At 42.2% G+C, this 27,440-nt stretch overlaps 1 protein-coding gene across 1 annotated transcript in view; it reads left to right on the forward strand.

Moving 5' to 3' along the window:
• Positions 1-27,440, forward strand: part of LOC126335971 (uncharacterized) — a 119,121-nt gene that overhangs the window by 79,356 nt on the left and 12,325 nt on the right. The window lies entirely within an intron of this gene.

The raw sequence follows: 27,440 nt of genomic DNA on the forward strand, positions 1-27,440 counted from the left end.
CATTATCCTCCATTTAAATTTGACCAAAATTTTCTTTTACTAACAGCCTAATATTCTTGTGTGTTACTGTATAAAATGTTATAATAAAAATGAACAATTGAAGGAGGATGTTGAACCAAAAGTGAAATGTAATTTGTTTCAGTTCAGTGTGTTTTGTCCAGTATTATAATGTCATTCTCACAATTAAATGACTGCTATGTGACTTATTGTTGCGGTCTGTCTTTCAGATTTAAGTTGTGCGTAGTCACTGTAATTGAGGCCTGAATGTATGCTCTACCCATGCTTTGTGGTAGACTGAAAACATGTAGCGGATCAGGATGAGAACAAATATATCTGCCTTTTCCAAGCGACACTATCATCTGAGCTACCCAATCACCCCTCACAAATAGATTCATGCTCTCAGTCTAGAAATATGACCGAGGCACTAACAGATCAGAAGTTCAACAGAACCTGTGGGTTCATCCAGATAGCTCAGATGGCAATGTTTCCTCAGATGTTCATTCAAGTTATTGCGAAGTACACAGTTTAAATCAGCCACGAGGCTTACTGGATAAAATTAATCCATTTTAATAGAGTACATATGAATCACAGTTCCAGTGGTATGAAATTCTTCTCCAAAAAATATTCACTATCACATATCTGCAATAACATTTCTACAATATGTACTTCCTTCCATCACACTGCTGCTGCAGACATTAAGACAATGCATCTGACAACACTAGAAAATTTTCAGATTTCTTTCAGTTCTTTCATGTATTGCGCTGACCCAGATTTCTTACCTCTGTTTACTTCATGCTGAAAGGCAAAAAAGCAGCAAAAAAATTAATTACAAATTTCGTAGAAATTTAAACCGAACAAAGTTGTTATAAGGCCTTCTTTTAATGTGGATGAAATACCTTTGAAGCTGCTCACCCAGGTAGTTACAGGAACCTACATGTTGGTATTTTCATTAGACCCTACATTATTTCCGCAGTGAAGCACACTTTCGAATTCAACGTTATTTTTTATTTAAGCAGTATTATCTGACACCCAAACAAATCGTGATAATCACAGACCTGTCAATACTACTAAGTCTAAGAGCAAACAATATATGCTACTAACGCGCGCCTGCTGTCCAAAGCACAACCAGGTACGCTTTGCACGTTATTCTGGAGGCGGCGGTGCTTCCCACACAGCGCCCCCCCCCCCCCCCTCCCCCAGTATAGCGGACTCCTCGAGTACTGCCTGAGCAGAATACGGTGGCCGATGAACAATGACCAGTTTTCGTTCAAAGCGCTGGGCGAGTTGATTCATTTGCTCAGAAGCGGAAGCTGATAAGCGTTTTCCGCCTTTCGGTCGGTCAGTGATAACAGAATGAAGGTGCACGCCCTTCAGTCTTTCTCAAACGATTTTAAAGATATTATTTGGTACAAACATTTCATTTTTGTATTACTTATAGCTTTATATGTCAGGTTCATGATGATACGCCCATCATTTCGTTAATGGTCATAGTTACTGTCATATTTACGTGGAAGTAAGACACTGCGCGAAATTCGGAAAAGCGTCCAATGAAAACTAGAGGTCGCTATGATTTTGCGTTTGGTACAAATTACATAATATGTTGAGTATGAAATTTAGCTAACATACTGAATTTTTCTTTAGACTTGGGTAGAGGTATCTGTCACCAATTTTGAGAAAATTTATCTGATGTATCACGTTCATTTGCGATCGCGTCGCAACCAGGGTGAAATATCTACAACATTCTTTATATTTCATAAACGGTTCGAAATATCGAAATGAGATTTTGGAAAATTATAGTATGCAAAGAGGAGAGTGTTTTACCATACCATTGTTATGTAAAACTCAATTATCTGCTGTGTTAATCCAATAACTACAGACTTTTTCGATGAAAGAATTTAATTTTTAAGGGCCATCGACAGCTGGTGAAATGAGAAATGCTAAGGGGTTTTGGAACAGCATAAGTGAAGACATTACACGTTTTTTGTACTGAGGATGTGGTTTTCCATAAGCTACTAACCTCACATTTATTCAGCTCCTCACTTAATAAACTTAATAAACCACTCTTTCAGAATTCTCTCGCAGTTGTGACTGCACAACATATTAGTGAGGTGAGACTGTGTAAACTCCTCTTCATTTTGGCAAAAGAAACAGATTTTAACATGGCAACCAGAGAAATTTGAAGGCATTACTCAAAATTCGCCACTCATGATGCTTCTCTGAAAGTTGCAAATGGTTAACAAGCCAGGTGAAAATAAAACACTCCCCTTCAGCGGACTTCTTTTTAGACACCAACGAAGGCAGAGGTGAAAGCAGATCGTTTTGAATGGCCACCATGTAATTATGGACATGGAGGGGACCCACTTAATATTTACAAAAAAATGTGAGAGTTTAAAACGTCACTTCCCCTCCAGCGCTTGGCTTTTCCCCTACAATGCCTGCCTGTAACCCCCACCACTACCACTCCAGCCATACATGCCCTGCCGTATTTGCATCTGTGTAGCCACAGCAATCTATATACATTATATTTATACCGCGCTCGCCAGCCAGACCTGATGAAGATTGTTGGTGTCTTCATCGTTTCTTCCGCTTTTGATTGTTGCATTTAGGGCTATACTGTGGTTGCTTGCTAAGTCCCACTACTGGTTTGCTTCAGCATAGCAGACATGGCTTCGCCATTTTCTTCACGAACAATGACAGTGTCCGATGACAACAGATACACTGGTTTAACCTGTTCTGGTGAGACTGTTTGTGACTTGGAATTGCACTGTATCTGTTTTATATGTTTGTATGCTTGTCATGCCTTAAAACCTTGTTGTTGTTGTTGTGGTCTTCAGTCCTGAGACTGGTTTGATGCAGCTCTCCATGCTACTCTATCCTGTGCAAGCTTCTTCATCTCCCAGTACCTAATGCAACCTACATCCTTCTGAATCTGCTTAGTGTATTCATCACTTGGTCTCCCTCTACGATTTTTACTCTCCACGCTGCCCTCCAATACTAAATTGGTGATCCCTTGATGCGTCAGAACATGTCCTACCAACCGATCCCTTCTTCTAGTCAAGTTGTGCCACAGACTTCTCTTCTCCCCAGTCCTATTCAATACTTCCTCATTAGTTATGTGATCTACCCATTTAATCTTCAGCATTCTTCTGTAGCACCACATTTCGAAAGCCTCTATTCTCTTCTTGTCCAAACTATTTATCGTCCATGTTTCACTTCCATACATGGCTACACTCCATACAAATACTTTCAGAAACGACTTCCTGACTGTTAAATCAATACTCGATGTTAACAAATTTCTCTTCTTCAGAGACGCTTTCCTTGCCATTGCCAGTCTACATTTTATATCCTCTCTACTTCGACCATCATCAGTTACTTTGCTCCCCAAATAGTAAAATTCCTTTACTACTTTAAGTGTCTCATTTCCTAATCTAATTCCCTCAGCATCACCCAACTTAATTCAACTACATTCCATTATCCTCGTTTTACTTTTGTTGATGTTCATCTTATATCCTCCTTTCAAGACACTGTCCATTCCATTCAACTGCTCTTCCAAGTACTTTGCTGTCTCTGACAGAATTACAATGTCATCGGCGAACCTCAAAGTTTTTATTTCTTCTCCATGGATTTTAATACCTACTCCGAATTTTTCTTTTGTTGCCTTTACTGCTTGCTCAATATTCAGATTGAATAACATCGGGGAGATGGCTCAAATGGCTCTGAGCACTATGGGACTCAACTGCTGTGGTCATCAGTCCCCTAGAACTTAGAACTACTTAAACCTAACTAACCTAAGGACATCACACACATCCATGCCCGAGGCAGGATTCGAACCTGCGACCGTAACAGTCGCACGGTTCCGGACTGGGCGCCTAGAACCGCGAGACCACCGCGGCCGGGACATCGGGGAGAGGCTACAACCCTGTCTCACTCCTTTCCCAACCACTGCTTCCCTTTCATGTCCCTCGACTCTTATAACTGTCATCTGGTTTCAGTACAAATTGTAAATAGCCTTTCGCTCCCTGTATTTTACCCCTGCCACCTTTAGAATTTGAAAGTGAGTATTCCAGTCAACATTGTCAAAAGCTTTCTCTTAGTCTACAAATGCTAGAAACGTAGGTTTGCCTTTCCTTAATCTTTCTTCTAATATAAGTCGTAAGGTCAGTATTGCCTCATGTGTTCCAGTGTTTCTACGGAATCCAAACTGATCTTCCCTGAGGTCGGCTTCTACTAGTTTTTCCATTCGTCTGTAAAGAATTCGTGTTAGTATTTTGCAGCTGTGTCTTATTAAACTGATAGTTCGGTAATTTTCACATCTGTCAGCACCTGCTTTCTTCGGGATTGGAATTATTATATTCTTCTAGAAGTCTGAGGGCATTTCGCCTGTTTCCTACATCTTGCTCACCAGGTGGTAGATTTTTGTCAGGACTGGCTCTCCCAAGGCCGTCAGTAGTTCCAATGGAATGTTGTCTACTCCGGGGGCCTTATTTCGACTCAGGTCTTTCAGAGCTCTGACAAACTCTTCACGCAATATCATATCTCCCATTACATCTTCATCTACATCCTCTTCCATTTCCATAATATTTTCCTCAAGTACATCGCCCTTGTTTATAGACCCTCTATATACTCCTTCCACCTTTCTGCCTTCCCTTCTTTGCTTAGAACTGGGTTGCCATCTGAGCTCTTGATATTCATACACGTGGTTCTCTTCTCTCCAAAGGTCTCTTTAATTTTCCTGTAGGCAGTATCTATCTTACCCCTAGTGAGATAAGCCTCTACATCCTTACATTTGTCCTTTAGCCATCCCTGCTTAGCCATTTTGCACTTCCTGTCGATCTCATTTTTGAGACGATTGTATTCCTTTTTGCCTGCTTCATTTACTGCATTTTTATATTTTCTCCTTTCATCAATTAAATTCAATATTTCTTCTGTTACCCAAGGACTTCTACTAGCCCTCGTCCTTTTACCTACTTGATCCTCTGCTGCTTTCACTACTTCATCCCTCAAAGGTACCCATTCTTCTTCTACGGTATTTCTTTCCCCTATTCCTGACAATTGTTCCCTTATTCTCTTCCTGAAACTCTGTACAACCTCTGGTTCTTTCAGTTTATCCAGGTCCCATATCCTTAATTTCCCACCTTTTTGCTGTTTCTTCAGTTTTAATCTACAGATCATAACCAATAGATTGTGGTCAGAGTCCACATCTGCCCCTGGAAATGTCTTACAATTTAAAACCAGGTTCCTAAATCTCTGTCTTACCATTATATAATCTATCTGATAACTTTTAGTATCTCCAGGGTTCTTCCATGTATACAACCTTCTCTCATGATTCTTAAACCAAGTGTTAGCTATGATTAAGTTGTGCTCTGTGCGAAATTCTGCTAGGCGGCTTCCTCCTTCATTTCTTAGCCCCAATTGATATTCACCTACTATGTTTCCTTCTCTCCCTTTTCCTACACTCGAATTCCAGTCACCCATGACTATTAAATTTTCGTCTCCCTTCACTATCTGAATAATTTCTTTTATTTCATCATACATTTCTTCAATTTCTTCGTCATTTGCAGAGCTAGTTGGCATTGAATGGTCCATATTACGGTGGTTGTAACAGTGGGAACTCCTCATCCATTCTTAACACTATATGTGAACATGCTTTCAGCTCTCTGTTTACGAAAATCTTGTGCCCCTCTATGTCGTGAACTGGTGAAGGGCATATCTTGCATATTTTTCCTTTCCTTGCTGTAGTAAATACGGCAGTTTTACTTGCATCGATAAAAATAATCTCTGACAGTTGGCATATCGTCCCTGCCACATACCATCTCCACTGTTGACACCCCTACATCTGATTTACAGGCTTGACCTTGAAACACAGGCGAAAGTGCTGCACAGCTTTGTAAATTACTAATTACTACTGGTCGTAAGTACTCGACTTGGTTAGATGTTTCGTGCGTTTGAGAGAGAAGCCTAAGGGCTGCCAATGCTCTCCTAAGTGCTGTTGGCGAGCTGCGCCGATTGTTTGCTGGCTAGTATCTGCCACTATCGCTAAGGGCGCTCAATGAACCAGATGGTTCAAAACGATTACTTTTTGCAGGCTGGCTTCTACCTTTTCGAAGGCTCATTGTATTCGGGGGAGGGGGGGGGGGGGGAGCATGGCAGCAAGTATCGGGCCTTGGCGTGATTAGCTGATAGCACTGCCGTCAATGGTGCTTGAATTTCTGCTGTTTCTGCTGCTTACATATCGTCCTAAAAATTCACAACTCCCAGCAAACTTCTAAATTTCTAATAAGCCGTGGGGCGTGGTGTGTCCTTGACGACGTCGATCTTGCCTTTTAACGTGCAAATCCCAGCCACTAAAAAATGCATGCCTGACGAATGTTTCTTGTTTCTGTCAGAGAGCACACTTTGCCTCATTGCGTTTTACTGCATAGTTCCCTATTCTCACTAGCTGCGACATTATCGCAAATCGTACAGTGATCCAGAAACTATAGAATAAATTTATTTGCTTCCGTCTGTTATCATAAACTTGTTGGATCCTCAGACTACCAGTTTCGGTCATCAGTGATCATCTACAGACCTGCAGCAAAACATGGGAAAAATAAAAATATAATTAGTAGATTGTCTACAGCATAAAACGATTAACTAGTCCGTGATGGAAAATAGTGTGTGTGTGTGTGTGTGTGTGTGTGTATTGTGTATTGAACTGGGGACCTACAAACGACAGAGAGGCTTCACCCCACTGTAGCCCTCTATGGTTCACAACCGCACAACAGGCCACAGCAGTCCACCCACCTCACCACCACCCCACACTAAACCCAGGGCTATTGTGCGGTTTGGCCCCCAGAAGATCCCCCCCAGGAACGTCTCATACCAGACAAGTGTAACCCCAATGTTTGCGTGGTGGAGTAATTATGGTGTATGCATACATGCAGACAGTGTTTGTGCAGCAACAGCCGACATAGTGAACTGAGGCAGAATAACAAAGAGTTTGTATCACAAGTTCGCCAGATGTTGCTACTGTAGGCACACATATTCCTCAATCACATAATTGTGCGATATGAAATAAAAAGAAGAATACAATCGGTAAAGCCTGTAGTAGGTTTACCAGACGTATAAGTCATTATAGTAATAAAATACAATCAATTAAAACATGACCGAAATTAGATCGTTAAAAAGGAAATACTAGTGCGACAATAATTCTGATACGCTCTTGTCTTGAATTTTGGATAAAAATGCGGAGTTCACAGGATATTCGTCCCACCAAAGTTGTATAATCCCCTCAGGTCCTCGAGCACAGTGCACTCTGCCTAGCTTTCGGCATCCAGTTATCTTTCCCACACGAATCTTCTACCGTCTCTATTAAATTCCTAACTCTCCTCACCCACATTCAACACTTCTGCATCTCCTACACTATCCATAATGTAGATTCCGATAACCCCACTGTCTCGCCTCTGATCACTAACCCTGGTGTGCTATTGTGGCTTCTAAAACATACCCCTCCATTCCTACGCCTACACACACTCCATATTCTTCTAAAACATACCCCTCCATTCCTACGCCAGCACACACTCCATATTCTATCTCAACGCAACTTTAACCAACTCCCTCTCCCTCCTACAAACTTTAATTCTTCCCCACCTATCCAATTCCACATCAGGGCTCCACTCTCCTTTTCCCTCTACATCCCCCCTGTCTCTTTCTTCTTGTACCAGTACCCTCCTCACACACCTCGCAACAGTGTGTTTTCTTAAAATTGTATATGCTTTTTGTTCTTTTAGCTGTTCATCCTTACACTTTTTAACTTAAAATGTAAACAGTTCTCATACTTTTATTTTTCTATCATCTTTGTTATCTCCTTATGAATGCTCTTGGTTGAAGAGTGGAGCATTGTACTGCTGACACTTAGCTATTTACTTTTAAACAATTTAACTTTTATCATGTTTTAATTTACTGCATATTATCACTGTAATGCCTTATAAACCTGGTAGGCCTACCACAGACTTTACCAACTGTAGTCTTCTTTTTATTCCATATCACATAGTTACATGGTTGAAGAGCATGTATGCCTACAGGTGCAACGTCTGGCAAGCTTGCAACACAAACATTTTGTGGCTTGTGTATGGCAGTTGCTTTCTAACAGTAGTGCTGTTAACAAAACGACTCTACTACACAAGATATTTCGTTTATGGGTGATGATGTTGTGCTGATTTTGTGTTTATCTTTCGTGATGCCACTATGGCTCCATTATATTAGCACAGGTTTTTAAACCAGGCATGTCTCCTAGTATTTAATGTGCATAATATTCATATGTATGTCAATAAAATTTTTCATTATGGCCTAGTTTATTGTTTTAAGCTGTAGACAATCCACTAGTTGTATTTGTTTTCCCATATTTGGTTGACGATCTAAAGATGGTCATTGCTGAAAGTGGTAGTCTGAGGATCTAAGTAGTTTCCGACCATAAACGGAGGTGTTCTTCATGCAGTGCCATTGTTTTTGAAAATACTAGAATATCATTCAGATACACAAAGCAGAACCTGAATCACTCAAATACCTCGTGTTCGAAATGTTAGCACATTTGTGCAGCGTTTTTCAAACCAAATGGCACATGCAAATGTTAAAAAAGACCAAATGGGATTAACACCACAGTCTTGCGTATGTGTTCGCTTATCTGATAGTAAGCTTTCTTACTATCTATCACACTGAAGACCACCAACTAGTATTTTATTGAAATCCTTTATATTTATTACCAAGTATCTGTCTGAAACGGTGCTTGTGTTTTACATGCAGTAAACTCCACAGGGCCTCCAGGTACCATCTTCGTTCTAGACCAGTGCAGCAGTGATGCTTACAGGCTGTCTGATCTGTGTGTGACCCCTGCTTGCAGTATCTCTTCAAACTTCACTTTTGCTGCTGCAAAGTGGTCGGGTGACAATCTCCTCAGTCATCGAAAGAGTGGCTGGCCAGATGACGTCTTAAGGTCTGCTCAAAAAATTCCAGAACATTCGTAATTTCGCGCCAATGGTGAGTTGGAGCGAAATGCGGTTAGCATCCCTGCGCACCCCTATGTTTAATATGTAACTGCCACAAGTTTCAATATTGCATGTTTGTTACTTATTGTCAGGGCTGTATTGAATAGAATATTGTGTTGCACAGTTTGCAAATTTCGAGATGGCAGGGTTAGAGGAGCAAATTTTGAGTGAAACACAAGAAAACCTTTACAGAGACACACCAAATGATACAGGAAGCTTACGGTGATGAATGCTTAAGAGGAGTTAGGACGGAAATTCTTTTTTCACATTTTCGGATTTTTATCTCATTATAAAATTTGCAATTTTCCGAATAAAGTGATATATACACGCCTGGAAATGGAAAAAAGAACACATTGACACCGGTGTGTCAGACCCACCATACTTGCTCCGGACACTGCGAGAGGGCTGTACAAGCAATGATCACACGCACGGCACAGCGGACACACCAGGAACCGCGGTGTTGGCCGTCGAATGGCGCTAGCTGCGCAGCATTTGTGCACCGCCCCCGTCAGTATCAGCCAGTTTGCCGTGGCATACGGAGCTCCATCGCAGTCTTTAACACTGGTAGCATGCCGCGACAGCGTGGACGTGAACCGTATGTGCAGTTGACGGACTTTGAGCGAGGGCGTACAGTGGGCATGCGGGAGGCCGGGTGGATGTACCGCCGAATTGCTCAACACGTGAGGCGTGAGGTCTCCACAGTACATCGATGTTGTCGCCAGTGGTCGGCGGAAGGTGCACGTGCCCGTCGACCTGGAACCGGACCGCAGCGACGCACGGATGCACGCCAAGACCGTAGAATCCTACGCAGTGCCGTAGGGGACCGCACCGCCACTTCCCAGCAAATTAGGGACACTGTTGCTCCTGGGGTATCGGCGAGGACCATTCGCAACCGTCTCCATGAAGCTGGGCTACGGTCCCGCACACCGTTAGGCCGTCTTCCGCTCACGCCCCAACATCGTGCAGCCCGCCTCCAGTGGTGTCGCGACAGGCGTGAATGGCGGGACGAATGGAGATGTGTCGTCTTCAGCGATGAGAGTCGCTTCTGCCTTGGTGCCAATGATGGTCGTATGCGTGTTTGGCGCCGTGCAGGTGAGCGCCACAATCAGGACTAGATACGACCGAGGCACACAGGGCCAACACCCGGCATCATGGTGTGGGGAGCGATCTCCTACACTGGCCGTACACACTGAATAGTGCACGGTACATCCAAACCATCATCGAACCCATCGTTCTACCATTCCTAGACCGGCAAGGGAACTTGCTGTTCCAACACGCGAATACACGCCATTGGCTTTATCCAATAGCGTGCATGGGATACAGGTCACGTATGTGGTCGCTGGAGTGGTCTGCGGTGCAGAACACAGTTGTCCCTCTCTCTTGTAATCCAGACCTCGAGCAGAGCAGACGTCTTTCGGAAGGCAGAGCCTCTGGCTCTGCTTTTCACGACCGGCCACTAATGTAAGTTAACATCAACCACTTCCCCTTCCGTTGCCTATTTCAGTTAATTGTTCGACCTTCTAGACTGTCCTAAATCTGGTAACTTCCGACCCTAGGCGCGCCCCCCTTGTACCCCATATAATGAAATATAACCTCCTTGTTGTACTTAATTTCCTGTTTGTCATTTAACGACAGCCCTGGATGTCCACTCTCAAGTCCTGACCGCTCCATCTCCTGCACACTGTCTTCATGAGACATATGTAAAAACCGCCTCTCCCCTTCCCTGCATGTTTACATTAAACAGAATTACTGAGGCTCTCCATGCTCTGGAATAGCACCTCAGCACCGAAAGTAAACGGGGGATCCAGATCAAACTCAGGTGCAGGTATACATTAACAAGAAACATCCATTAGTGCTTCGCAGATTAAAATAAAACGTTGTGACACACCGTTTTCTCAAAACGAAAGTGATGTAAAAGGTAGGTTAGATCATATTCTGATAGATTTACACATTCTAACAAGGGTGTTAGGTGAATGTGTGTGTTGTCAAATACGTGGAGGGCCAGTTAGATTACATGAAGACAGTGAGTTATCAAATGGACTAGCCAGGAAACATCATTAATTGTGCCAGTTGTAAATATACTCATTCATTTTGGAATTCTGATAAGTGTAAAGATAATTATTTTGAAGTAAATGCTAGGTGGTTTTATGGATTGAGAGCTATTGGTAAAAGACACACTGCAGCAGAAACAATGTGTGCCGTGATGAATAAGCCACGCCCACCTTGTAACATCGATAAGTATGCAGGATTTATTGGAGCTGCTGTGGAGTCTGTTGCATGTGAGTCAATGAAGGGTGCTGCAAACGAAGCTGTTGAGATAAATGATAGTATGACTGACATGCCAGTAAAGTTTGATGGCAGTTGGCAGAAGCGCGGCTACTGTTCTAATAATTCTGTACTGTTGCTACAGTGACCAGTGTGGATACTGGAAAGGTAACAGATTTCCAGATTTTAACCAAACGTTGTAATAAGTGTAAATAAGGGAATGAAGAAGGGCATATCTGTGACAGACATTATGAAGGAAGAAGTTTTGGTATCGAGGCCTCTGCAGCTATTGAAATTTTTAGTTGATCTGTGAGCGAGTGTGTTACACTAAGTTCTTAGGTGATGGAGACTCAAAAGCATATAACAGTGTAGTAGCCGTTCAGCCCTATGGTCAGAAGATTATCACAAAACTGGAATGAAACTGGAATGTGTTGGTCATGTACAGAAGGTTGAGAAAGTTGAAACAAGGTTTGAGAGACGAGAAACTTTCTGATGGTAAAACCATAAGAGCCAGGCTGACAGATAAAATCATTGATGAACTACAGCAGTTCTATGGGATGGCCATTAGAAATAATACTGAGGATTTGTTGAAAATGAAGCAGGTAGTATGGGCTACCTTCTTTCATAGACTGTCAACTGATGAAAAACCAGTACACCACCTTTGCCCTCCTGGACCTGATTCATGGCGCAATTACCACAGTGCCCAGTACTTAGACAGTTCATACAGCCATAAACATTCCATCCCAGCAACAGTCATGAATATCATGAAACATATTTACAGATAACTGGCAAATTCTGAAGTGACTCGCTTACCAAAAAATGTTTTTGTTCGAATGAATACACTGAAGCGGGGCGTCAGTAATGCTGTTATTACTTTTAATTATGGAAATATTGGTAGGGTCAAAATGCGATAGCACATGGGAATTAATCCTGGAGCAAACTGCATCAAAGAACTTGAACAGATGGACAAGGTTCGCACTGATAAAGCAGAGTATGCAGCATAGTTGGTAACTAAGGAGTTCAGAAAGAAGAAAAGAAAAACAAATTTGGAAAAAGATCAGAAGTATGGTAATGGATGCTACTGAGTGACTAAAAATAAAAAATTAAGCATATATTAAGTGAGTTACAGTCTTTTGAAACTTAAGAAGCCGTTTTGGAAAATTTACATTTTTTGTTGTATTTATCCCTAAATCTCAGAAACCACTTTGAGTGGAGTATCCAAATTCTCAGGGAGTAATAAAATACATATTCTGAGTGTACTGAACTAAAAGAAGAATCTAATGTTATGCATAATTAAAATTATTTAGGATAACGCACAAAAAAGTACACAAAATCTTAAGTGTGTAATTAAAAAATTGTATTTCCGAAAGCAGTGGTTCAAATGCAATTACTGTAGTTCAGTAGACTCAGAACATACAGCTTAATGACCTGCAAAAGTTGCATGTCAATGGCCGCTGTGGTTCCTGAAACACAGGGAAGAAAACTCACTACTTTAACATTGTCGGCATAGGGCGTTCCGACTCCCCTTAAACTGCACTCGGCTTTACGAATGGTTCACACAGTTTACAAATGGCCGAATGGAAGCTAAAGATGACCCTCGTTCAGGACGTCCTTAGACGTCTACAACAACGCTCATCTGAGAAACGTCAACGAAATTGTGCGTAGCTATCGAAGACTGACGTCCGGGAGACTGCAGAAGAATGTAACATTTCAGTTGTATCATGTCATGAAATACTAACATAGCATCCTGAATGCATCGTGTTGCCGCCAAGTTCGACCCACGGCTCATGAGTGAATACCAGAAAGGCCTTTGTCTCGCAGTCTGTGAAGAGCTTTTGGATCACGCAGATGATAACGAGATGTTCTTTCAGAGAATCGCAACTGGTGATGAGACTTGGGTCTACGGTTATGATGCTGAGACGCAACGATAGAGATGAAAGAAAATTCGAAGATGGCGCTTCGCCCGATCCAGCAAGAGGTGTACCAAGACTGCTTCCGGAAATGCAAACGCCGTTGGCAGCGGTGTATCAGTTGTGGAGGGGAGTATTTCGAAGAAGACCATGCACAATAAGTAAAAGGAAACGTATGAAAATTTTGTGGACAAAGATCTATAATTTTTTGAACAGGCCTCTGTGATGGACAGTACCATGCAACACTTACCTAATTCCCGCTTTCAGGTCTGTTCGCCAATATTACTGAACTGCAGGACGGCCAGATGGTGCTCATAGCACTTCAGCCTGTAGAACCTGTTTTGACTGTCCCATCTATTTTGAGACGCACCTTACTGAGGTTTACGTCAAGTCCTTGTTTACTGATAAAGTCTGCACCTAACATGTGGTCTAGCACATCTGCAAGCTGAATCTCCACTTGCACTTTTTACTGAATCCCAGATCCACTTCTACTTTGCAGTTTCCATACGTTGTTATCGGCGAGCTATTGGCTGCTGTTAATATGAATGGGAGCGGCTATCGTTGTATTCCTGTCTTGGTCGACCGGAAATGTTCTCACATCGAACCCCAAGTCGACCAGGTAGCATAGGTTCGCTTTTCTGTCACTTACATGCAACTATTGTGACAACTTAAGTAAGCTCAATTGGCTCTCTGCACCTATGGGCGAGTTGTCGTTAGTTAATGGACCAATTTGGAACACATTGCCTTGTTGAACTTTTCTCAAATGACTGTTGACTTTTTCTGGACCGTGTCACTCTCTTCTGAATTTGACTCTGTTAGAGAGTTTCGCGGCCTGACGCACCTATTGTCGGCTGCTGAAATCATTTAAGTATGCGCATTGGAATATGCACCTTATATTTCACTCACCAAAACGTCTGTAATATCAACACACTGTATATCGTCGATCATCTTGTGTCATTTGGTCATCATTCTTCTGGAATGATCTCTTCTTACAGGGTGGTACATTGATAGTGACCGGTCCAAATATCTCACGAAATAAGCATCAAACGAAAAAAACTACATCTATTGTCATCCTGCAGACATCTATTTAAGGATCTAGGGATCCTCACAGTAACCTCACAGTATATATATTCCCTTATGAAATTTGTTGATAATAATCCAACCCAATTCAAAAGTAATAGCAGTGTGCATACCTATAACACCAGGAGAAAGGATGATCTTCACTATGCAGGGTTAAATCTGACTTTGGCACAGAAAGGGGTAAATTATGCTGCCACAAAAGTCTTTGGGCACCTACCAAACAGCATCAAAAGCCTGACAGATAGCCAACTAACATTTAAAAATAAATTAAAAGAATTTCTAGATGACAACTCCTTCTACTCATTGGCTGAATTTTTAGATATAAAGTAAGTATATAAAAAAAAAAAAAACTTAATCATTAGTGTCATGCAATATTTTGTGTAATGTAATTTCTTGTACAGACATCTTTCATTAACCTGACACGTTCCACATCATTACGAAGTGTCGTATTCATGATCTATGGAACAAGTATTAATCTAATCTAATCTAATCTAATCTAATCTAGCTTGAAGGGGGACAACAGATGGCACTATGGTTGGCCCGCTAGATGGCGCTGTCATGGGTCAAACGGATATCAACTGCGTTTTTTTTTTTTTTTAAAAATAGGAACCCCCATTTTTTATTTCATATTCGTGTAGTACGTAAACAAATATGAATGTTTTAGTTGGACCACTTTTTTCACTTTGTGATAATGGCGCTGTAATAGTCACAATCGTATAAGTACGTGGTATCACGTAACATTCCGCCAGTGCGGTCGGTATTTGCTACCGGATACATTACCCGTGTTAAAATGGACCGTTTACCAATTGCGGAAAAGGTCGATATCGTGTTGATGTATGGATATTGTGATCAAAATGCCCAAGGGGGGTGTGCTATTTATGCTGCTCGGTATCCTGGACGACATCATCCAAGTGTCCGGAAAGTTCGCCGGATAGTTACGTTACTTAAGGAAACAGGAAGTGTTCAGACACATGTGAAACGTCAACCACGACGTGCAACAAATGATGATGCTCAAGTAGGTGTTTTAGCTGTTGTCGCTGCTAATGCGCACATCAGTAGCAGACAAATTGTGGGAGAATCGGGAATCTCAAAAACGTCGGTGTTGAGAATGCTACATCAACATCGACTGCACCTGTACCATATTTATATGCACCAGGAATTGCATGGCGACGACTTTGAACGTCGTGTACAGTTCTGTCACTAGGCACAAGCGAAATTACGGAACGATGACAGATTTTATCGACGAAGCGTCATTCACCAACAGCGGTAACGTAAACTGGCATAATATGCACTATTGAGCAACGGAAAACCTACGATGGCTGCGACAAGTGGAACATCAGCGACCTTGGCGGTTTTATGTATGGTGCGGCATTATGGGAGGAAGGATAATTGGCCCCCCCTTTATCGCTTGCAATCTAAATGGTGCAGTGTATGTTGATTTCCTACGTAATGTTCTATCGATATTACTACAAGATGTTTCAATGCATGACAGAAAGGCGATGTACTTTCAACATGATGGATGTCCGATCACATAGCTCGCGTGCGGTTGAAGCGATATTGAATAGCATATTTCATGACGGGTGGATTAGTCGCCGAAGCACCATACCATGGCCTGCCCGTTCACCGGATCTGACGTCCCCGGATTTCTTTCTGTGGGGGAAGCTGAAGTATATTTGCTATCGTGATCCACAGACAACGCCTGACAACATGCGTCAGAGCATTGCCATTGCATGTGCGAACATTACGGAAAGCAAACTACTCGCTGTTGAGAGGAAAGTCGTTACACGTATTGCCAAATGCATTGAGGTTGACGGACATTATTTTGAGCATTTATTGCATTAATGTGGTATTTACAGGTAATCCCGCTGTAACAGCATGCGTTCTCAGAAACGATAGTTTCACAAAGGTACATGTATCACATTGGAACAACCGAAATAAAATGTTCAAACGTACCTACGTTCTGTATTTTAATTTAGAAAACGTACATCTTACCAATTGTTCGTCTAAAACTGTGAGCCATGTGTTTGTGACTATTACAGCGCCATCTATCACAAAGCGAAAAATGTGGTCCAACTAAAACATTCATATTTGTTTACGTACTACACGAACATGAAATAAAAAATGGGGGTTCCTATTTAAAAAAAAAAACGCAGTTGATATCCGTTTGACCTATGACATCGCCATCTAGCGGGCCAACCATAGTGCCATCTGGTTTCCCCCTTCAAGCTAGACAAGTTTCGTTCTTAGTAGTTTTCCGTTTGACGCTTATTTCGTGTGATATTTGGCCCGGTCATGATAAATGGACCACCCTGTATATTCGTCGTTCCTCATTGGTGGGATACTCTTGTCCACTGCAGCGTGTCTGTTTAGCTTTTCAAACAGCTAAGCTGCTTGCTCAAGTCTAGTTGTTGCTCCTTCTAAATAGCAGTCGCTTCTCCTGAATCGATTTCGTCGGCTGCTTCATCACCATCATTGCGCTTACTTGTTCTGCTGTTACATACACGTTGTGTGCTACCATGATTATAGAATTGATGTCAGTTATCTCACGCATCATTACAGCTGCCATCACTGCTACTGGTAGTTGCATCAACCATATGTGCCGTAACAATGCATTTGACGTTTCTTCTTGTCCAAGGGCTGCCAGAACTCCAAGGGCGCTCTATCTCCAATTCGCTCACAAAATAACACCTGCTTTATGGACTACTCCAATGATTTGCAAAATCGGTTGATTAGCGTCTCTCTCAAATGTAAATAGTGTGGTTCTTGAGGAGGCCAGCAAAAGTGTTTAATGGGCAGAGTTATTTTGTACCCAATGTCCACTTGGCTTTGTTTCACAATGTTCTACTTTAATCACTGAACGCATCTCTTAAATATATCTGGCCTTTGTCTTTACCTAGTATACAGTACTATACATATTTACTTCTTTTTCATGCGCTGAGTTTATTAGTCTCATGTTTTCTTGTCCTTTCTCTGTTTATATAATATATTTCATTACCTAGACGACATCGTTGATTGATTGGTACGGTGTTTTATCATTCTCGCTTGTCACATACATTTTAAATTTAAAGTAAGTAATAGTACAGTTTCATAGTTCTACACACAGAAAGTTTCTTCAACTGTAGTATTGATGTGTATAGTTTTATTTATTAATGAAAATGTGCAAATATGCAAATATACAACAAACATAAATGCAAATACAAAACTGTATTACATTACTCTAGTTATAGTTTTGTTATTCTGTAGGTTTTTTGCACTATATCTCTCATAGGATTTTTTTTTTCATTGCATGGTTCAGACACGCAGAGTTCATTCTGCTGGTGGAATTTCTTGTTTTGACAGAACTTGTGCTGAATATCATGTGTTGGTGTTACTACATGTTGTTCATAGTTTGGCTGTTGCCATTCTTCCGCCTTTATGGTGTCGTTTGAGTAGAAGTCGCTCCAGGTAGAGATGTGTTTTTCTGTGAGCATTTGGCGCCTGATTTCGTAGGCCTTGGTGTTTGGCAGGAGCATCTGCAGTGTATATTTCACAAAGAAGATTTCTTGCGTTCAGACGTTAGCCAGTCTTGCATGTGCTTTCTTCCCGATGCCCACAGTTCGCTTCATTTAGGGGGCTTTGACTTTCTTTAATATTACGACGTCGTTTATTTTTATTTTACTCAAGAGTATGTGTATCGTCTAAGTTACTTTTGGTGCCACGGCCATTTTAAACAGTGTCATATGTATTTTGGTGACACGCCTAGTGGTTTATTTTCAAGGACCAGCTTGTCTTTTGGTGAGATTTACCACCTCTGCTGAAAATCATATTTGGTTTTGCTATAGTTCATTCTTTTTGTCATTTTCCAAGGCCCATGACGTGCGTCTGTTTACCAGATTTTGTAGATTTTCTTTGTTTTCTGAACAGAATCTGAATAAAGTATGAGTTGCTGAGCCGTCCACAATGATCTCTGTGATTTCTGCTGACATCATGCTGAACAGTGTCGAATTGCTTTGTTCTCGTTGTAGCACGCCATTTGTTTGTATTAAATTTTTTGGATGGGATGATACCATCAGATATTTGGATGTGGCTATATCTTAGGATGCCTGGAAGTGCTTTTGCTGTTTATATGTATCACCAACTAACAGGCTGAGTTTTTGGATGAGTGGTTCCCCGTTAATAGTAGCGAAGGCTTTGCTATAGTCTATGAAGACTACAAAAGTTTTTTTAGTTGCTGTCTTAGTGTGTTTTGAACTTGCTCTATTAAGCTGTTCACTGCAGGTACGATGCTTCTTCCCTTTCTGAAATCAAATTGATTTTATCGTTTTTGGGCATCTACTTCAACTGTAACTTTTCTGGTCAATATTTCCACGAAAATTTTGAAACAGTGTGTGTTCTGCTGGTCGTCCAGCATCTTCTTCTACATGATCTGCCTTATTCTTCTTTAGCAGTGCTTTGTATGCCCTCCTCTGTAAGGCACATAGGGACAAGTCATATTGTTGCCTAGCTATTTTGGCTAGGTATAGAACTGACAGCGTCTTCCGCCATTTATTACAACACCCCATGTCGAACCATGTTTGCAGTTTGCTGTCTTTTACTTGCGCCTGACAGGACTGCTCAGTTACTGTGCGTAGTTCCACTGCTTCCGCTGTCCGGTGTTGGTGTATTAGACATGACTTTACGCTGACGGACGGCAGGTGGAGCGTCTCGCAGAAGACCTGTGTTGTTTGTTTTTCATTTTTTCAGTGATCGCTACTGATTGCGACGATCGCCAGAGGGGAAGATGGAGCTAGCTGCTGCGTAGACAGGTCATGTCTTCTATGAATGCTATGCTCTGTTGTCTCGCTCGTAATCATTTCAGACACGGCTTTCCACCCACTGTTTATTTTTCTGCTGTAACCCTGTACAAGCTCCAATGTTTTTCGGTATACAGGATGTAACTGAAAGATACCGGCAGCTTCGAAACTAGAGGAGCTAATGTCTATTTATTCAGCAGCTATCGCTGTCTGCTCTCCTGCGGTTAGCGGCAATCAGTTGCATTAAATGAATAACGACAGTTTTCTAGAATTCGTCGCTTTCATTTAAGTCAGAGGAAAGGAAACATGAATGTAATTAAAAGAAGAGGAAACAAGAGTATTCATTGTGGCACCCACGAGAAAACAAGTTTCAATATGTGAACCTTACTGTCTGTTCTTTGGGTACAAGAAAGAAAATAAAATTAGAAAAGGTGCTCAAAATACCTGCCTCCAGCATTGTTACTTGACTTTCATCCGTGTAACATTGACAGCTGCACTGGCTCAAAGGTATCAGGCATAATCCGAGAATCATCACACGCTGTTTGTATTCTTGTAAATAGGTATCCGCTGAGTCTGCTGAGATTTCATACACCACATTCTTCAGATGATCCTTCAAGGAAAAGTCCAACTGATTGAGGTGAGTCGACTGAGGCGGTGAAGTTACATAGCCTCCTTGACGAATACGAGTCCAAGCATCTTTCCCACCTGGCTTCTGGGAGCTAGACTGAACTGTGTTGGTGTCCTACCGTGCTGGAACCACATCCGTCGCAGGACTGAAAGTGGTGTCTCTTCCAGTAATTCTGGCAGTACATCTCGAAAGAACACTGCATTGCTATTGCTTGTGACTCGAGGCAGAAGCATGCAGAGGCCAATCAAGTAATCGTGTACCATGCCAGCCCATAAATTTATGGTAAAGTTTTGTAGATGACTTCACTGGTGGGTAGCTTGGGGCTTCTCGTCGGTCCAAATATGGCAACTGTGATCGTTGGACAAACCCTTATCATTGAAAGACGCTTCATCTGTGAACAAAACATATGTAACGTAATACAGCTGCATGGCGCAACGCAGGCGATACGCACAGACATTCTTGAGGAGTATCTTGAACATGGTTTTCCAGAAAACTGTCTTGAGCAGCTAGTTCGAGGGTTCACACTCAATGGAAATATTCTAGACCTTGTAGCTACAAATAGGCCTGACCTTAAACGAATGTGTGAGTATAGAGACAGGGATTAGTAATCTTGATGGTTTCTAAAGTTAATAAAGCAATAAATAAGGCTAGAATAGTATTTTTGTTACAAAGAACACATAAGAAGTTGTTAGTATTCGATTTAGACAATAAAAGACAACTACATCATGTAATTCCAGTGTGATGGGCGCAGAGGAGTTACGGCCGAAATTTAAACTTAACTGTACATCGCATTCTGGAGAAGTACGTGAGAGTAAGTGGGTAAAGGATGGAAAAGACCCACTGTGGTTCAATAACATAATTTCGAAAATGTACAGGAAGCAGAGACTACTGCACCCTCAGTCCAAAAAAGAACATGCAAATATCGACTAGCAAAAATTAGTAGAGATTCGTGCGTTGTAAACAGATCGAAGCATACAACTACCTCCGTCACGTCATAGTAAAAGACCTTGCCGAGAATCCGAAAAAACTTTGGTCATAAGTAAAATCATTAAGCGGGGTGGAGGCTATTACCCGAAGGTTTAAATTTCGCAGGAGAAGCGTGCAAATATACCATCATTTGACCGTAACACAGGTCTCCCCTATGGATGACATAATAATAGGCATCCCTGGAGTAGAGAAGCAAAGGTAACAGTTCAAAACAAATAAATCAACAGATCTGGATTGAATCCCAGTTCTACTCTACGCCACCGGTTCCTTACTTAGCTTGCATTTATCGTGAATCTATTGCCCAGCCAAAATTTTATCTACTGAAAAAAAAAGAAAAATAATCGCAGGTGACTCCTGTATGTAAGAAGGGTACAATTACGAACCAATATCCGTAACATCGGTTTTCTGCAGAAATCTCGTCTATTTCCTCCATTCCAAAAGACGTAGAAGATTATGTCCACGAATTAGTACAGTTTTAGTAAGCATCGCTCGTGCGAAACTCAGCTTGCCCCTATCTCACATGGTATACTGCGAACTATGGATGAAAGGCAAAAGGCAGATTCCATATTTATAGATTTCTGGGAAGCATTTGACACATTGCCCCACCGTAGACTCTTAACGAAGGTAAGAGCATGTGAACAGGTTCACAGATATGTGAGCGGCTCGAAGACTTCTTAAATTACAGCACGCAGTATGTTTTCCTCGACGGCGAGTGTTCACCAGAGACAAGGGTGTCGTCAGGAGGGCCCCAAGGAAGTGTGATAGACCGCTGTTGTTCTTTATACACATGAACGAGCTGGTGGACAGGGAGGACAGCAGTCTCTGGCTACTTTTGTAATTGTGGCAAATTGTAGATAGGCCGGTCTAGTAGGGTAATCGCCACCAGCTTGGAAAAAAAAGAACATAGAAGAAGTTGGAGACTTAGAAGAGGAGATTCAACTTTTGCAGACCACCTGCTTAAAGAAGGCCACACTTACAAAATGCAACATGAAGTTTGCATAACATCCGCAAAGGAGGAAAATAAACTACCATGAGATAATGAAAATTAATAAACTTAAGTCCATTTGCTCAAGCTTAGTATTGAATGATCACAGTTCCCTTACAAGCCACTTCTAGCTGCAGATACTGCTAGCAATGCCTTCCAAGCCACTTCGTAAATTACCCCTTATCTCACATGCCCCACTTTTTCCTTTATTTGAGTTACTGTAACTTCACCTGCCTTGTTAAAAATTTTACTTTCTATAGTTACATTTACCTGTTTTATGTTGTACCTGTATGCAATATTGGACCTATTAAGGACAAGATTATCTTGTTCAGTCACCTCTTTGGAACATAACACCAAACTTCACTGATCTCGTTCATTTATTTTTCCTCTCAAAACAGTTGTAGTAATTGTTATGTAGTTCAATAGTTAATGTGGACGTATTTTATCTACCCTAAATATTTTACATCACATTTTTCTGAAGTAATCCCTCTTGTTTTCGTCAATCATTAACAGTTGCCATCTTTGGGAACCAACAGACACTCTGTAGTCCCACTAGTTTAAAATCTTTGATCGCAAAATAATTCCACAGCTAAACTTTTCATCTTTGTACTTGACGACAGTGTGGTAGCCGAAAACTGGTCTATAAAATTATAATTATTGTATCCCAAATATCGCTTAAGTCAAAACAGTTTGTAAGCTGGGACGACGAAAACAACTTATATACTCTGAAGGTATAATTGCAATTGGCCGCTTGTTGTACACTTCTTGCAAATTCGTATTCTGTCTTTTAAGTCAATGCCTTCAATTAGATAGGAAGTGAGCTAACGTGGAAACTGGAAGCTTTCTGATCATAATACCTATCTACATACACACCTTGCTGTACATAAGGGGTACTGTACAGATATGACAGCTCAAGATGATTGATCAGTTAAACAGAGTGTTATCAAGGTACTAACACACAGGTATCTACCTGACCAGTTGCCAACCTCTTGCACTGGCGACAGGGTGACCACTAAGCATATACCTTCAGCTTGTTTAAGAAGTGTGATTATACTTTACAACTAGCCAAAATTAGGTTAATACACTTGTAAGACAATATCATGACATGCCAGAACTCACTAAAAACTGGGCCTTGTACCAAATTTTAGCGTGACTGGAATGTAAATTGATAACATATTTGGCTGTAGAGACAGTCACATACCTTGTTAATTGGCAATTCGGTTAGTTCTCCGTTGAATATTTTACGAATTATGAAGAACTTATGAAACTGTCAATTATTTGCAGATGTTAAATAGAAATCCTTTTTTCCTTGCTATGTGACTGTCTTCACAAACAAATATTTTATCAGTTTACAATTCCAACCAAATTAAAACCAGGTTATTAGTGAGCTCTGATATATAATGACATTATTTAACACATATATGAACCTTATTTTGTGTACTTCTAAAGTATCGTCAAACTTCTTACTTAAACAAGCTGAATGCAAATGCTTAGGGGGTAACCTGTTGCCAGCACAACAGAGTGACATGTGGTTTGGCAGATACCTCTGTTGCTAATATGATGATAACACTGTATTTCACTCAATGATCATCTTGAGCTGTCATGTTCAATATGTTCAAATATGTGTGTATCCCTAAGGGACCAAATTGCTGAGGTCATTCGTCCCTTGACTTAAACACTACTTAAACTAACTTGTGCTAAAGACAACACACACCCATGCCCAAGGGAGGACTCGAACCTCCGGCGGGAGAGGCCGCGCAATCCGTGACATGGCGCCTAAAACCGCGCGGCCACTTCGAGCGGCGAGCTGTCATGTCAGTACATTATTTGTTATGCAAGGCATCAAGTGTACGTAGGTAAATTTCATTATCAGACAGCTTCCAATTTTCACCTTAGCCCACTTCCCAGCTAAGTGAAGACAATGACCAATAAAACAAAATACAAATTCACAGGAAGTGTAAACCAAGAGGCCAACTGTTCACAGCCAACTAGCTATTCCTCAAAGAATATACAAGTTGTTGTCACCATCAGTTTCACCTCTCTTTCAAACTAACATAGTATTCTGACTCAGTTGGTACTTAGCCCAGGAATTACATTACGCAAATTTTAGCATAAAATCTGTCAACCACAGCGACAAACAACGTTTTATCAAAAGTCTTTAGATGATTTACTTGATCTCCTTTCTGTGAACCTAAGCAACATCAATTTTGTACAGCTTCAGTCAAGTCACCTCCCTCTGACTCAGAATAGTGGCTCCATGTAACGAAAACTGACAGAGCCCATGGCAGCGGCCTGCTGGCCCCACTTCCCTCCATACTGAATCCAATGATGCCTCTGGCAGAGGGTGATACAGCAATCGGTCAGTGCTGATTGGCCCACCGTAGCCTATGGATTGAGTTTACACCTACATTTCAATCAAGTCACGAAAGCCCACAGGAATACATTTAACAGTCAGCAGTTGCAGAGATCTGAATAGCACAAAATTCCTGGTTCTTCACTTAGATTGTGAACTAAACTGATTGGACAACAAATGGCCACAAATGCAGCTCGTTTTGTTTGCATGCACTTTATCATATAATATGAACTACTTTCTGAGGGAAATCTTCTCTTACTGAAAAAAATGTTCGTTTCTTAGAAAAGAGGATCAAAGTCATCTGTAGTGTAAGTTCAACGATGTCCAATCACAAAGCGTTTAGGCAGCTAAAAACACTTAATACAGTTCTTAATATCTTTTTTCCCTCTATCATGAGACCTGCTCTCTTTCAAAGCAAATCAGTAGTGCATTTCGATGGCATTAGACATAAGAACAACATACGCTACCAATAAAAAATCTGTCCCTGATGCAAAGGTGGTAAGTAAGCTGCTGCAAAAAATTTCAACCTCCTTTCCCCTGACCTTAAAAACGTAAGAAATAGTGGATCCCTTTTCAGACGTAATATATGAAAATTTCCTTTGAATCGCCCGTTCTACTCTCTAGAGGAATTTGTTAATGACAGATTGCCAAAGAAAAGATACAACTCAACAGCTTTATGATTGTCAAACATTAATGCAAGTATCAATAAATGGAAATTCCAGGTTCGAATAGCAACAATGCAAGGGAAAGATTCCTACTTACCATAAAGATGACATGTTAAGTTGCAGAAGGGCACAAAGAAAAGACAATTGTACATTAGCTTTCAGTCAAAACCTTTGTCAGAAAATGAAACACAGAGACATTCATTCCCACAAGCAAGCACACCTCATGCACACATGGTCACCATCTCTGGCAGTTCAGAACGGAATACAACTGTCATGTAGAACAGGAGCAGCAACCTGGAGGAGTGGGGAAGGTGAAGGGAATGCAGGGTGTGATGGGGGCAGAGAAGAGGGTTGCCTAGTGGAGAATGCACAGACTAGACTGTCGGGAGGCTGTGGGGCAAAGAGGTGGGGAGAAGGGGGAGGGAATGGGGGGGGGACGAAAAAGGAGAGCAGTGGGGAAAGGGAAATATAGGGAGATCTGTTTGCAGAGAGTGGTAGACGTGAATAGCGAGAACGTGGACAGCTGGTTGGTAGCGATACCGACATAAAAAGCTGTGCATTGATTGCAGCACAGTTGGTATACAACGTGGCTGTTTCCATGTGTGGCCTGGTCTCTGATGTGGTAGGATAAGCGTATGATAGGAGTGTAATAGGAAGTGATGGGTGGGTGGATGTGGCAGGTGTTGCACCAGACTCCTACAGGGATATGATCCGCCTGGCAAGGGGTTTGGATTGGGAGCAGCTTAGGGACGTATTAAGCTTGTGGAGGTTGTATAGGTGATAGAAGAGCACTTTAGGAGGGGTTAGAAGTATCTTGGGTAGCAAGTCCTTAATTTCAGGGCATAATGACGAGTAATCAAAACCCTGGGGAAGGATGTGCTTCAGTTCTTCCAGTCTGGGGTCGAACTGCATGAGAAAAGGAGCACTCCTTTGCAGTTAGTTCTCAAGAGTGGTGGGAAGTTAGGGGGTGTGAGGTAAAATGGTAAAGGAGATCTATTTGTGGATTTGGTCTGGGGGATAGTGCCTGTCGATGAAGGCATCGATGATACCCTCAGCATACTGGGCAAGGGAGTTCTTGTGACTGCTGATACGCCATTAACAGATGGAGCAGGCTGCATGGGAGGGATTTTTTGGCGTGGGAAACATGACAGTTGTCGAAATCCAGTTACTGTTGGTGGTTGATAGGTTTAATGCGGACAGAGGTGATGATGGAGTCATCAAACAGGAGGAGGTCAATGGTCAGAAAGGTAGCACGCTCGACTGAAGACCAGATGCAGCGGTTGGAAGAGAAGGTGTTGAGGTTGTGAAGGAATGAAGATAGAGTGACTTGGCACTGAGTCCAGATCGTGAAGATTTCACCAATGAAACTGAACCAGACTAGGGATTTGGCGTTTTGGTAGGCTATGAAGGTATCCTCTAGATGGGTTGTGGGCCAAGCAGCTGACCACAGCTGTAGCATGCATTTGTTTGTTTACCTTCCTGTCAGAGGTGAAATAGTTGTGAGTTAGGAAAAAATCAGTAAAGTGTATGAGGAATGAAGCAGTGGATTTGGAGTCTGAAGGACGTTGGGAAAGATAGTGTTCAATAGTGGACAGACCACGGATGTGAGGGATGTTGGTTTTATTTCATCTTATTGTCTCTGTAGAGTTGTACCACAGGAGCACGGAGAGGATGTTGTTGGTGGTCGGTATCCTCTTTCTATAACACAAAATGCACGCAATTATTAACTGGGTTCTTTATTCATAAGAATAGAAATGTACTTAACTGTAGCTAATTGTTGTGTGGTACAAGCTCTCTGTATATTCCACGTTAGCCTCGTTGCTGGTGAAGTAGAAGTCCGCTATGTTCACTATAAGGTTGCTATGTGCTGCATGTCTTTGTGCTAGCGGCTAAGACTGCGACTCCGACTCAGGGTAGCGAGGCTGCGAACGACAATGAGGAGGGAAGCAGCACGCTGGATGTAGAGATGGGCCGGGAACCGTGACTGTAGAGGACGACGGACTCCCGACCGTATCCCGCCATCTGCCATGCGAGGCAACAGGAACATCCTCCGGAAAACTGCTGCTAGGGCACACGTCCAGGCCTGAGGGCGTGTGTTGGGGAGATGACGGGGACAGCAACGTCGACGGCGACGGTGGGTGCAGGTCCATCGTGTCGGTGAGTGGGGACAGTGAGGGCTAGGGTGCATCATCCATCTGCTCGTCCTGGGGTGCCCTGGTGGCACCAGCGGGTGGGTGTGAAGGCCGCACAGTCCCGTGAACCTGTGAAACTGGGGGGCGAAAAGCAGCAGAATCACGGGGCAAATGACATGCGCGAATTTGGTTCTGGTGGCGATGTTGCAAACCATCGGGACCTGCAAGTAAGTGTAAATAAGAGTCAATGCATTCCTGAATTACGCCTCTTTCCCAGCGGCCACAGTTGCTGTAAACCCTGAAAACAACGCGCTGCGCAACGCGATACTTACTGACCACTGGCGGCGCCGGATGCTGCGATGGGTGTAGCAAGTGCGGTAGCGTCCGATGGTGGCGGCCATGCAGGAGTTCCGCCGGTGATGGTCCGTGTCGTGGGTAGGAGCGATAGGAGGCGAGAAAGAGATGCAACGCCTGTTCCCGTGTGTGGGTGGTGCGAAGCTTGGTCATCTGTTGCTTTAACGTGCATACGAAGCATTCTGCTCGTCCATTGGGCTGCAGGTGAAACAGAGCACTTGTTAGATGACGAATACCACTGTGTTCACAAAACTGTTCAAAGCCACGTGTAATGAGCTGTGGTCCG

Source organism: Schistocerca gregaria, chromosome 2, assembly GCF_023897955.1.
Source record: "Schistocerca gregaria isolate iqSchGreg1 chromosome 2, iqSchGreg1.2, whole genome shotgun sequence".
NCBI lineage: Eukaryota > Metazoa > Arthropoda > Insecta > Orthoptera > Acrididae > Schistocerca > Schistocerca gregaria.